Raw genomic sequence first — 13,981 nt, 5'->3', positions numbered from 1 at the left:
AGCGGCCCCAGCCCCTGCTCTGCCATCCCCGGCCATCCCCTGCCATCCCCTGCTGTCCCTGCCATCCATCCCCTGCCATCCCCTGCTGTCCCTGCCATCCATCCCCAGGCCCTGGCGGGTTGATCCTCCTGAACCCTCGCTGGGCTCCAGCCCTGCCCCAGCCGGGGCGCGGCCCCACCGGGCCCGGAGCTGCCGCCGCAGGGATCGGGGACAGCGCTGAGGCCATTCCCCTCTGCCCTCCGAGCCGCCTCATGGGGAACGGGGGTTACCCCACCCGTGCGGCCTTGTCTTTGTCCCGGGGCAGTTAGTGAGCCTTGGCAACTTTCTAGCTGGTCATCAATCACTGCTATTTTTGCCTGATGCTGTTTCTCCTGTTAGTAAACAGTAGAATTTTTTTCACTTACAGATATTTGTATTTCATTTCTCCTTATTGGTGGAAAGGGATCAGTTAAAACTATAAGGGAAGGCAACACATAGCAGAGTGTCTACCTCGTAAATTGTCTTAACACGAGACACAGGCACAGCCAAGACCACGCAGAGGAGCAAAGCAGAGCAAAGCAGAGCAGAGCAGAGCAAAGCAAAGCAGAGCAAAGCAAAGCAGAGCAAAGCAGAGCAGAGCAGAGCAGAGCAAAGCAAAGCAAAGCAGAGCAAAGCAGAGCAGAGCAGAGCAGAGCAGAGCAAAGCAAAGCAGAGCAAAGCAGAGCAGAGCAGAGCAAAGCAGAGCAGAGCAGAGCAGAGCAGAGCAGAGCAAAGCAGAGCAAAGCAAAGCAGAGCAGAGCAAAGCAAAGCAGAGCAGAGCAAAGCAGAGCAGAGCAGAGCAGAGCAGAGCAGAGCAAAGCAAAGCAGAGCAAAGCAAAGCAGAGCAAAGCAGAGCAAAGCAGAGCAGAGCAAAGCAGAGCAGAGCAAAGCAGAGCAGAGCAAAGCAAAGCAGAGCAGAGCAGAGCAGAGCAAAGCAGAGCAGAGCAAAGCAGAGCAGAGCAGAGCAAAGCAGAGCAAAGCAAAGCAAAGCAAAGCAGAGCAGAGCAGAGCAGAGCAAAGCAGAGCAGAGCAGAGCAGAGCAAAGCAGAGCAAAGCAGAGCAGAGCAAAGCAGAGCAGAGCACAGCAGAGCAGAGCAAAGCAGAGCAGAGCAGAGCAAAGCAGAGCAAAGCAGAGCAGAGCAAAGCAGAGCAAAGCAGAGCAGAGCAAAGCAGAGCAGAGCAAAGCAGAGCAGAGCACAGCAGAGCAGAGCAAAGCAGAGCAGAGCAGAGCAAAGCAGAGCAGAGCAGAGCAGAGCAGAGCAAAGCAGAGCAGAGCAGAGCAAAGCAGAGCAAAGCAGAGAACAGCAGAGCAGAGCAAAGCAGAGCAGAGCAAAGCAGAGCAGAGCAGAGCAGAGCAAAGCAGAGCAGAGCAAAGCAGAGCAAAGCAAAGCAGAGCAGAGCAGAGAACAGCAGAGCAGAGCAAAGCAGAGCAGAGCAAAGCAAAGCAGAGCAGAGCAGAGCAGAGCACAGCAGAGCACAGCACAGCAAAGCAGAGCAGAGCAGAGCAGAGCAAAGCGAGGATTTCATTCCCTGCTTCCCAAGGGCAGCCGAAAGTTCAGCAGGGCCCCATCAGGTGGCAGTGGTTGCTCAGGCAGGGAAATGCCATCAGTCCATCCTCCGCCTCTTCCTCCTGTTCCCACAGCTTTACACGGGAGCACAATGGAATGCCACACGCTGTGGAATACTGGCTCACTTGTGGTCAGCTGTGTCCCCTCCCAAAATCGGGTGTACCTCCAGCCTACTCCATTTGAGGGCAAGGAACAGCAAAGGCCTTGACTTTGTGTAAGCCCTGCCCAGCAGTAACAAAAACATCCCTGTACTTCAACAGTGATTGCAGCACAAATGCAAAATACAGCCCCATAGTAGAAAATTGATTCTATCCCAGCCAAAATGAGCACAGTAACAACCTCTGAAATTGCCTGACCCATACATAGCCATTTACTAACAGCAGATTACTTCAGAATTTTTCTTCCAATAATTCACTTCAAGACAATATCTGCTGACTTGTGATTTGACAAAATGTTTTTTTTATTAAAACACACCATTATGAAATACAAAAATAGGCGCTACAGAAAAGATCTCCTGAGGATGCAGTGTTGCAAAAATATATTCAGACTTTATGCCAGAGGTTCTGTATCTAAACTTTTAGGATTCTATAGCTTCTCAGTATAAATGAAGGACACAATGAATCATTCAGTCTTTCAGCAAGCTCCCCAAGCTAATCCAGCAGCACTAGGCTGGCAGCTGGGTTCTTGCAGCACACCAGCAAGAAACAAGCCTGCTAAAGACCATACTGCCTATCTTTCCCACAGTGCATTTGTGTATTTCTTTTATTACAAATGTAGTTTGAAAGCCTGGCCCGAAGTGTCTGATAGTCACCAAGGAAATCACTCACATTGCTTCTTCCAGCACTTCCTGTCAACAGATTGGCAATTTCCACCTTCCTTAATGGGGAAAAAAAGGAAAATTATGTCAAGTAAGAGGCTATAATATCATTTGAATCCATAGCTCTGTTTAAGATGTACTAGATTGAGACCAGATCAAGGTTACTACAATTTTAATTATTTCATTTTATTAACATAACATATTCTTCTTTTAAGATTACTAGCTCTGCACCTCATACAAAGCATACAAGTGAAAATGCACATTTCTCAAGTTCCTCTGGGTAAAATTGGCTTGAGAGATTCTCTGAGGAATATGCCCTGAAGAATTTCATTTTTGTGCAAGGAAACCAAATACACAAGAAGTTGTGGGAAGGGATTTGAGGCCATGCTACTATGCATTTTCTCAAAGTGGAATCTTCATGTTCTGAATAGCAAAAAGCACAGAAAAGCTATCTGAAATTGCATGTGATGTGCCTCTGCAAGTTTTAGTTCATTTGAGCTCCAAAAAGAAAGTTTAGAGCATCTTTGAAAAGAGAATCTGAGATTGCATGAAAAGCATAAACCCAATTCCTGCCAGAAGGCCTTTGTCGCCTTCAGATGAAAAAGAAAATTTAAAAGGGGTAAAAAGCTGGATTTGCATGAGGAAACAGAGACAGACATTTAAATTCATTCTAAAGAATGATGCAAAACATTTTTATTTCTTTGTCCTTATGTTTTTGACATCTTCACTTTTTGGATAATTAAATCTTTTCCTGCAGAGATTTATGACAGTTTTGTAAATGCTGTCCCTTTTTAGGCAAAGACTGGAAAAAAGTGAAGTATGTGAAGTAGTGGTGCTCTTTTCCATGCTTGTTCCTGATAGTTTTAGTTTTTCTTGAGGTAGAGACACAAAGAAATGAAAAATGAGACCAAAACTTTACTCTGTGTATTTTTTAACACATACTTACTTTCTCATATTATAGTTCTCGCAGAAGTAAAAAAAAGTCACTGATAATTTTATCCAATTTTTTATTTTTAAATAAAATTTAACAAGAAGAAACTTGTTTTTTGCAAGCCCACAGTAGTTTTCAGCTGGTTTCAGAGGAGCAGCAATAACTTCCCAATCCTTTCAGGGAAAAGTTTAGTGAGAAAAGGCAGCATCCAGTAAAGAGATTAGGAAAGCATTTTACCACCACTTGTAAAAATCAATCATGTGTTGCTGCTTGCTCATGGAGGAGCTGGTCCAGTACCCACTGAAGTAAATGCCAAATTTTCATATTTGAAAAGACAATGCTATACAATCATAGATAACTATTGCTTAAGCAGAAGCTGTTCTAATACTGCAACAAAGGGAGTTTTAAACCCATGCTTCCAATTCCAATTCACAGAGTAGCAAGACTTCAGACAGTGGAGTGCAAAAGTTTTAAATATTTTATTTCTGAATAATGAGTAATAAAACTTAGGGAACTCAGTCATTTGAGTAAAAACATTTTTTTTCCTTTTCCACCCAATGGATCAACTCTAAGGCCATGAAAAGATCACCAAATGAGATTGTCAAGTGTTTACACACAGAGTGCAGCCTGTAAGCAATAAAAACACGAGACAGAAAGTAGCATATCAGAGCCAAAAGAGTTGCATCTCCGGTGGAACAAACAGCCAGGTCAGCAAAGGCCTCTAGTGGCCCACTCTTCCACAGTCCTGGGGCTTAAGCAGCACCAGGCAGAGGCAGCCAAACGGGATCAGGTTGAATTGCAGTGGGTGTGAAAGCTCACACCCAGCCAGGGCTTCACTGCCAGGAAAGAGCTCTACCTGGCAGAGTGCTGCCTCTGAAGACTGAAACAGAGGGGCAGATTGTGTCAGAGATCCTTCAGCCAATGCATAACAGAGAGAATGGATCATGTGTAAATGTATGCAAAGTAGTGAGTGAGCCATGCTTATATTGAAATGCTCTGAACAATTCTCATAGAAAAGAGATCAGTGAAATCAGACACATTCACACACTTTCACCAGTTAAATCAAAGTTCCATTCCTAGCTAACCACATTCAGCAATCAATTGGCTACTCACTGTTTGTATGCACTGACTTACAAAATCAGATGATTCAATTGTCATAGCAACTGTATCACAAATTTGGGCTGTCAGGGTATATGCAAACAATCCATCTTTCAGTTCATACAGCCCCCCCTTGGGTTGATGCAGCATTCTACGCTGGGGTACTAAAAAAATCAGCAAGTGCTATTATATGTGAATGAAAAATGCAGATTTGCCCATAAAATGGCAGTGGCAGAAGGGTTCTCACTTCAGGTAACACCGATAGTTCAGACTGACAGAGAGGCAGCTCCACCAGAGCCCTCTGCCTCCTGCATCCCAGGCTTCCTAGGAAGGAAACAGGCAAGAGTGACCAAGTGGAGAACACCTGTCTATTCTCACTGCCAGAGCAGATGTGGCCCCTCTAGAAGAGCACTGTAGCTCACCCAGGTGTGCAGATGAACAGAACAGTCACCAATCCCCACAAAAGGCTGTTCTTCTCTCCCCACGTTCCTGAGGTGCACTGCCACACCACTGCTGCAGCATCTCCTTTACTTCTCTGCCAGATCCCAAGTTCTGTGCTGTGCAGAGGAGGGGAAGGAAGTGCAGTGACCTGGCAGAGGCAGGGACCAGGAGAGCGAGGAGATGAACCACGTGGGTAGATGAAAGCTATCTCTGTAGCAGCAGCTCCTGTGCCCCCTGACTCTGAGATATTGGCAGCCAGGTGGAGGTAGAATGAGAGTAGTGCTGGGAAGTGCACAGGGAGAGAGGCACCAAAGGCTTCCCTCCACTGCCAGCACCAGGCTGCACCAGAGTCTGGGATGTCCAGTTTCTAGTGGTAAGAGTTGTGAGCTGAAGTGAACAGAGCAAATCCCACTGCTGCTAAATTGCCTTTCAACATTCACATGATATAAAGCTTTGTTAAGATCAAGCCTTATGTCCTGGAAGCACCTGAACCTCTCAGGCACACACCACATGAAGCATTAAGTGTCCTCAGCAAGGCGTGTCCATTTTAGACTTTCCAGGTGTTCCACTACCAATTTTCATTGAACTTTGCATGACCAAGGAGAAAATATGAACATCAAATTGCCACTGTACTGTTGGAGAAATTGTGAATTCCAAAAGTTTTCTAACATCTTTAAATGGCCTCCCCATACCTTTCAAAAGTATCAAGATTACTAAAACTCAATACTTGCACTTTGACTCCTCCTACCTGGGTTGCACCTCAGGTCAAGTCCTATGTACAATCTAATGTCACCTGAATCCTGGAAGTAGCCAGCACTCAGTTTTTGAGCAGAACCATTTTTCCCTCAGTCTTACTGATAGGAAAGTCAATTCAGGACATTATTCTCATGCACCCATGTTGTTCTACCCATCAGTCATTAAAATCTGGCTGAAGGAGTGCAAGTGAGCTCCTTAACAAGAAACAGAAAGCCTTCCACAAAGAAGAGTAGAACCAGTGAGAAATGACAAACAGCAAAGCCCCAGTGCCCTTCAAGTGCTCAGGAATAAAGGGCCTGGCAAAGAGCTCAACCCCTTACACTGAGCTTCCCAAGAACTGCTTCTTTCTCACAGGGTGTGAATCAAAGTCTGTCCAATTATCACCCTTTCTGCACCAAGTTTTGTAGCTGTTGCAGGTGTCAACCTTTATTTTTTAATGTTCCATATTGATCCCTTATACTAAGAAGACTTGTCAATAATCAGCTATGAGAACAGGAGAAAGGGAACCTCCATCAGTTCCAGTTAATTGATTGTAACATAATAATATGCACCATTTGGATACACATCTGTGCCATTTGATCTACAGTCAATCTATCAAAGCAGTGAGCTTCAGCACTCAGAGGCATGCCTTTGTAGATATACTTTTTCAGTTTTGCCTGCAGCCTTCTCTCTTTCCATTTGTGCTTTCTTTCCCAAAGAAACATCTCTACAGAAAGGAGTCCAAATGAAATGAAATGAAAGGAGTCCAAAAATCCACCAAAATTACAATCAAAAGTTAGTTTGTCTCTCCTCCAATAGAAAGACCAGTGAAGCTTTCGCATCCAACTTGCACAATGTCTTGAAACATTTCTGGGTTCTGGATGAGCTATTCTAACTAGCTACATGAAGTCAAATTCATGAAGTGCTTGCTTGAAATTCATTGAAATTCCTCTGGTTACCTGAATAGTTCTACAGGCTACTAAATATAAATGCAGTGCTAGATTTTAAACTTTAGCTTTTACTTTTTAATAAATCTGGGAAAGTGTAATGTCCTTGCCAAAGTCATGCTACGAAGGCAATATGCAAATATTAAATATGAGAATGAAGAATAACTGAAAGGTATTAAGTAGAAATTGCAAGTAACTGCTGACAGTGCCTGAAAGCTAATGATGTTAATTAACAGTATTCCCAGGGATAGGTCCAAAGAAGGAATGGGGAATGCAATAACACAGACCTGACTTTTCTGTTTTCTTTATAGAATTCTTATTGAATATAAATTAAGTCAGAAAATGGCAAGTTCCAATTAGTAGGGCTAGATAGCAAAGAAGACAAAGTAAACAGTAGTTGTACATTCCTTGCAATAAATTCACAAACAGCTCCTCCTATTCTTTGAATTAAGCCTCCAGTATAAATGTGCCATGCCCCTTCCTTTATTGGGTATCATGGAAACAGAGCAAGCCTAAGTTCCATCATTATTTCGTCAAGAAGATGGATTCAGTTTCTATTCGAATATAAGACCATTTTGAAAAAAGCACAATGGTATGTGTTTTTCTCAAAGAGTTCATATATTTGTTCTTTTAGTATGATGCAAGTCAGAGTTATCAGGGTTTCCAAATCCCAGTTAATAAAATAATCTTTTCCTCAGTCAACTTCCAATCTCAACAACAGAGTAGTTAGTAGACAGTTCACAGCCCCATTGCAAACTCTGGATGCAAATGTATAATTCTCTGGACAAAAGGAATACCACAGATTCAGACAATATTCAGCTACCAATGTCAGCTGTGTAGGTAGCGGGACTTACCGGAATGACACAGCAACACTTTATTTGGGTTTTGATTCAAAAGGAATTTATTCCTTTAAAATGCTACTCTTTCTGTTTCTGCTTCTCGCCTGCTTTCAATTTGACAAATAAAAATTTGCGCGGCAACCCATATCAAAACAATTATTTCTCACATGAGGCTGTGTTTAGAATAAGAAAAAAAATAAACAGTAGCTTCAAGTGATGGTATTTCTGACTAGTACACAACACAAAAATGTGTACAGCAAACAGGCAAGAAGAACAAAGCCTTTATGAGGGGGTGTGCTGGTTTTGCATGGCCTGGCTCTTGGTAGCAGGGGGACCATGGAGGTGACTTCTGTGAGAAGCTGCTGGAAGCTCCCACCATGTCCAGCAGAGCCCGTCCCTGATGGCTCTGGAGATGGACCTGCTGCTGGCCAAGGCCAGTTAGAGATGATGGTAATGCCTCTGGGAAAACACTTAAGAAGAAAATCTAAACAAAGAGGAGCATTGTTAATTCTAGCTGGAGAAGAGGAAGAGGTGAGAACATGTGAGGGAAACAACAATGGAAACACCAAGGTCAGTGGAGGAGGGGGGCAGGAGGTGCTCCAGGCACCAGAGCTGGGATTCCTCTGCAGACCCTGGTGATGATCATGGTGAGGCAGCTGTGCCCCTGCAGCCCTTGGAGACCCACAGAATGCAGAGATCCACCTCAGCCCCTGGGATCCACGGAATGCAGAGATCCACAGGGATCCAGAGACCCACCCGCAGCACATGGGGATCCATGGGGGATGCAGAGATCCACCCCTGGGATCCACAGGGATGCAGAGATCCACGGGGATGCAGAGACCCACCCGCAGCACATGGGGATCCCTGGAGGATGCAGAGATCCACCCCTGGGATCCACAGAGATGCAGAGATCCACCTCAGCCCCTGGGATCCACAGGGATGCAGAGATCCACCTCAGCCCCTGGGGGAGGTGCCCACCCCAGAGCAGTGGGTGCCTGGAGGGGGCTGTGACCCAGTGGGAGACCCAGGGGACAGAGAGGGCCCTGCTCCCAGGCTGGAGCAGCCTGTCCTTGGAGCACTGCACCCCTGGAAAGAGACACCCACTCCTCAGCAGGGCTGGGAGGGCTGTGTGCCCGTGGGTGGGACTCAGGCTGCAGCAGGTCACAGAGAGCTGCTGCTCGTGAGATGGAGCCAAGCTGGAGAAGTTCACAGAGAAATGTCTCCCGTGGGAGGGACCCCACGGCCTCACAGGGGAAGGACTCCTCTCCCTGAGCAGTGCAAGATCTCAGATGATGATCTGAACAAACCCCCTGCCCTGTCTCCCTGAGCTATTTGTAGGAAGGAGGGGGACTGGGGGGAAAAAAGGTGGTTTTAAGGCCTTATTTTACTTCTCATCATCTTCCTCTTACTTTGTTGGTAATAAAATTCACTTTGCATCTCTAAATTTAGCTTGTTTTGCCCTTGGAGTGTTTTCTTCCCATCCTAATATCAACTCATGAACCCTTCAGTCATTTTTTCCCCTCTCCTTTCCCCAGCTTTGGCAGGGGAGCATGAGTGAATTTTGTGGGTGCCTGAAATTTGGTCAGTGTCCAACAAGACAAGGGGAAACGACAGCAGGAAGATAGTCTGGGTATTTTGTCTGAGAAACGCTGTGTAGGCATAAACACCATCCTCAGGTGGGAGCTGTACCTCCAAACAGTGGGTCCCAGCTGCACAGGATGATCTTTACTCCCAGATTCCCTTCCTGGGACAGGTAAGGCCAGCCATGTGTGAAGGGCAGCCTAGGGAAGCTGCCAAGGGGGACACAGCACCTTGGCTACGAGAGAGTTAAGGAGGGCTCAGGAGGGAAGCAGTGACACCAGGCTCAGGACTGTGCCTCAGAACAACTGTGCAGCTTTGCTGGTTCCAGCACACGGGATCAGCTCCTGGTGCACAAATCAACTGGGAACACCAACTTCTTTGACAGTATGAAAGTCCTCAAGAGGCAAATATTAAAAGTCACTTAATGTGTGTACTGATCTCTGCTTTGGCTCCCCGATTTGTAATTTTTTCTTGTTCAAACTGATGGATGAACTGAATGTTTTTAATTATTTCCAGGCTATGCCCTTCAGAATTGCATTGCTTTCCTTGCATACAGTACTTCTGTCCAGAGACTCCCTTGCTTCATTAAGATGGAAAGTCATTCCAGTTACAAAAAGCCAGAGTAATCGTGTTTTAATCAACTGAAGTGCACACAAGCTGCTCCTATCCTAAGCACCCCATGACACAAATGCAGCAGCACCAGGCTGCATTGCATGCTGCCTGTGGGATGGAGGAGCCCCAGATCTCCTGCTTTGGAAATGACCCCCACAGTTTCAGCTAGATCCAGTGCCTGCATCTCTGAAGCTGGCTGGGACAGAAAAGCACAAGAACAAAGGGAAGTAATGGTGTGTTAGCACAGTACTAGCACAGGAGAGGGGAAAAGGAGGCTCTCTTTTTGGGAAGTGTTCTACTTCACCACAACAACTGCTTAAGAATAAGCCGTCCGTCAGAGTTCAAAATTCCTCAAATAATATTTAAACTATCAGAAATTGTCTGCTTGACAATGGTAGGATTTAAACAAAAAGCCCAGAATTCAGGACAAATGTGTTACCTGAGTTACAAAGGAACTCACACATGAAAGAAAGCTCAAAGAGACTAAAAAACCCCAACCCTCAGCAGCTTGGAAAACTTCTTATGTCTTCCAAAAGTAAGGGGAAAAAAAGAAGCACTTTACTCAAAGAGCCATGATTTACTACTTAGAGCTCCAAAGGCCTGGTTTGGAGACTGCCCCAGGAACATCCCATCATTTCCCCCAGGCAAAGGCAATCACCACCAAACCTGCCTGGCAAGGCTGCACGTGTATCATTTCCCCCAAGCACTCACAGGCAGAGTTTGCCATGTGTGGGAAGTGACACCACCCACTTCAGCCTCACTGGGGACTCCGAGGGATCAGATTATTTAGATTCACTGCACAGGTTGGCTTCTTTCCTGATGTACAATTTAAAATGTGCTGCTGCTTTGCTAAGCCTTCTTTACCTGGCCTCATTAATTCCATCTCTATTAAAATGAGATGTTGTGTGTAGCTTAGATGGAACTTTTGAAGGCATTTTTACAAATCAAAATGTAAGTTTATGTTAGAAAAAGGATTTATAGCACATAGTTAAAACAGACACACATATAAAGTCTGTTCTAATTAGGCCTTAATTTTTGTAGAAAATGCTTTTATTTTAGAGGTTTCTTTATTTTAACAGTATTCCAGGTGTGTATACTAAATCTATATTTTATATAGATGTAAAACCAAATAATTTATTATGGTAGCAGTCTTTAACTAAATTTCTTTACTGAATAATTTAATTCAAAGAGGCAAACAAGTGGACACGAGTAAGGATCAGATATGGGCAGGTCTTTTATACTGTACAAGCTGAATTAAGTTTAAATTTTTTAAAAAAAAGGAAAAAAACTATCTTGATTTTCTGACCAGTATTTTTGTGAAAATCTTCTTCCAGCTATTTTTTTCATGTTTATCAAAAATTAATCATTTATCAGAAATTAATCATTCTGCAGTCAAGTACACATTGCTGTCTCTGAGAAAGGACCTAAGACTGGGGCGTATTTGGATAGGATACTTGACACAGATGTTCCTGAAATGCCAAAACATCCATTCCAGAGTAAATTTCACAAATCTGTTTGGATGAAGCAAACAAGAGCACTCCATGCACAGAAGCCCTGTAAGGGATGAGTTGCAGATGCAGACTTGAAGTTATCATTTTTATTAAAAAATACTTCAGCTGTAGTTGAGTCTCAAACCAGAGCAAAACACCAGAGGCAAACCAAAATTAGGTCTTGAAGCAGAGACAGAGGAGAAGGCAGAATGGTAAAACTATACAGTATTACCCAAGGAAGATGAAAGACATTTTATTGTTTTGCTAGTAGCATTTGGAAAAGAAAATAAAGAACAGCTCACAGTGGGTCTCACTGTGTGGTAGGACTGGATAAAACACAGGCCAGGCTCAAGCCTGGAAAATCGTGGTCCCACAAGTGGAAGAGAAAAGAACACCATGAAAAACAACACAAACAATCTGTAATTAGAGAATGAGTCTGTCTCTGCTATTCCCTCTGTGTTTGGGCACCGGTGAGATGTTGGCCATCATCACATCTGGCACCTAAGAGTTATTGATCACTGCCTTCAACTGCATGTACCAGACACCAGTGGTTTATTTATGACCCTAAAAAAATAAAATAATTTTACCCTTAAAAAAATAAAATAATATTACCCTTCCGGCAATAACGTCAAAGACCTGGTAAGAAATATGGATAGCAAAGGTGTAGCATAACAATAAATTAAGATTTTGATTAGTATAATAGATCTGTGCAATATAACTTCCCTGACTTCACTGCACTTAAGAGGTTTTTATCATGTAGATTTAAATCTAAAGTGACAGTCTGTATCATGAGAAAGAAACTAAAAGAAGCCAAATTTAGATGTCACAAATTCAGAAAACATCAAAGAGATTGGCAAGTGCTTCACCAAACATTTATATTAAGCAGGAATTCTTGTTCTGATTACATCTTAAAGCCAGTAAACAAATAACCATCTTTTAAAATGGTTACTCATCTCCTCCCAGCATTTATTTTTCATTTTTCAAAGCAAAGCATATCAGTACAAAATATTAATCTCTCAAATCAGTTGTCTTTTTGAAACACTACGATGAAAACACAATCATAATTAACCACAAAATATTTAGGTCTCATACCTGCTCTCTGCACTTTTGTGGGATTTTATTAATAGTTATTAGTGGCACCAAATTTAAGAAGTAATTACACCAAGTATGTGGGTACAAGAGCTTGCTTTAAGTCAGAACAAATGGTCACAACTGAAGAAAACTAACCCTAAGTTACATTATCATTTGGACATAACAAATTATCAGTATTTGTAACTGATTCTGTCTAAAGTACTTCCCCAGTTTTTTGATAAGTGACCAAAAGTCTTTCCTCGCCTATTTAAGTTTTCAACTGCAAAAAGCTCAAAATACTTTTGGAAAGGGAACACATCTTTCCCATCTTATAAGTAACTACTCCAAGTAGCTGTACTAATGATGCCTTAGAGCAAAGGCCAAGCAGCTCAACACCTTAAAATCAGCCCCTTAGGGTTAGCAAAAAAGAAGCAGATACATTTACTGATAAATACAACATTTTCATGGTATAAACAGATCACCCATGCTTTAGTATCAGTTGTTTCAAAGTGCTGGTGGTCAGGTTTTGCTGGGTTTTTTGGACAGCAGGTTCCTGCCCTGCCTTGCTCTGTAATACGTTACACAGCAGTAGAATAAATGTAGAATAAATATGGTTTTTAACTGATCACATCAGGAACTGGACAACAGCTCAGGAGCATCTCCTAAAGCCTGGTACAGCAGAATCAGCCTCAGGTCTCCAGAACCCGCACAGGAATGCTACAGACAAGCTCTATTTCTGTTTAATAGACACCTTCTGACTTTAATTTGCAGCTAAACATTTCTGAGAAGCAGCTAGGGGAAGTCTTAAGATGCCTTCTGTAAGGTGCCTAGAACTTATTTCTGATGAAGTAAAACCAATAGGCACAGAATCACAATATCCCACACAACCTTGAGTCCATTGCTAACAAATGGCAGAAGTGGAGTTAAAGCTCAAACATAAGCTAAAAGCATCATGAACACTCTTAGGGGAGCTCTCAGAGCACAGAAATAATTAGACTAAATAATTTTATTTAGACTCTACTATGAATATGAGTTTGTAGATCTGATTTCAAAAATAAAGCGTGACTGATCATCTAGGCTGGGCTTGCTACCTTCACTGCAGCAAGTCACAATGTGAACTATCATGCAAGGTGTATCTGAGAGCTTTCCTGGTACTATGGAAATCAGCCTGGTGGGACTGACTGAGCTTTCACTTAATGCTGTGCAAGACTTTTAGCTGTAATTGTCCTTGTCCACAAGGCTGTGGATTCATCATGCAGACTTATTAAACTGAAGTCTTCAAGCAACGTCGACAGTGATGACAACAGTTCTACCAGTTGAAAAGCCTCAAACAAATGTCATAATTCAGTAATGGTTCCATTGTCCATTTCTGTATTATTAAGTTATACCTAACAAAGGTTATAGTCATGAAAGAAACCTGCACATCAGCTACAGCTGCCATCTCAGATTTTCACATCTTTATTATTCTGTTTGCAGGTAAATATCACTGTAGAAGTCAGAAGATTAGAGAAAATATGATTCTGTGTTGTTTGCCTCTCCAAAAGTGTGCAAATATTACCTCACTTACACGTTACTCCCCTGCATGTTGCCTTCACAGCAGAGTACTCCATGCAAGTACTGTGATTAATTACTGCCCTATCAAAGGTTTCAGGGTACAAGCCACACAGGTTGGGGTAAATACACAAAGGACAGCCTTTTTTTGTTTTTGTTTTAGATCTCTAACCTGGAATCACAACCTTCAGCTGATTCTTGTTCTGCTGCTGGCCTTTTAACGGAGGTTAAGCAATCACTTTTGTTCCACTTCTGTTCATCTCAGTTTCCCCGTTTGTAAAA

General features: G+C 43.1%; 1 protein-coding gene and 1 long non-coding RNA gene across 8 annotated transcripts in view; one reads left to right on the top strand and one right to left on the bottom strand.

Annotated features, from left to right (window-relative positions):
- The window catches only part of CHST8 (carbohydrate sulfotransferase 8), a 182,999-nt gene that overhangs the window by 164,965 nt on the left and 4,053 nt on the right, over positions 1–13,981 (top strand). The window lies entirely within an intron of this gene.
- The window catches only part of LOC128793462 (uncharacterized), a 41,785-nt gene continuing 30,134 nt past the window's right edge, over positions 2,331–13,981 (bottom strand). For all 3 annotated transcript variants that reach the window (XR_008432811.1, XR_008432812.1, XR_008432813.1), the window contains one exon: positions 2,331–2,462. This is a non-coding gene — a long non-coding RNA (uncharacterized LOC128793462). The remainder of the gene's footprint in view (positions 2,463–13,981) is intronic.

This window comes from Vidua chalybeata, chromosome 11 (assembly GCF_026979565.1).
Source record: "Vidua chalybeata isolate OUT-0048 chromosome 11, bVidCha1 merged haplotype, whole genome shotgun sequence".
Taxonomy (NCBI): Eukaryota; Metazoa; Chordata; class Aves; order Passeriformes; family Viduidae; genus Vidua; species Vidua chalybeata.
Note: the sequence above shows the minus strand (reverse complement) of the source record. Positions and strands in the feature narration are given on the sequence as shown.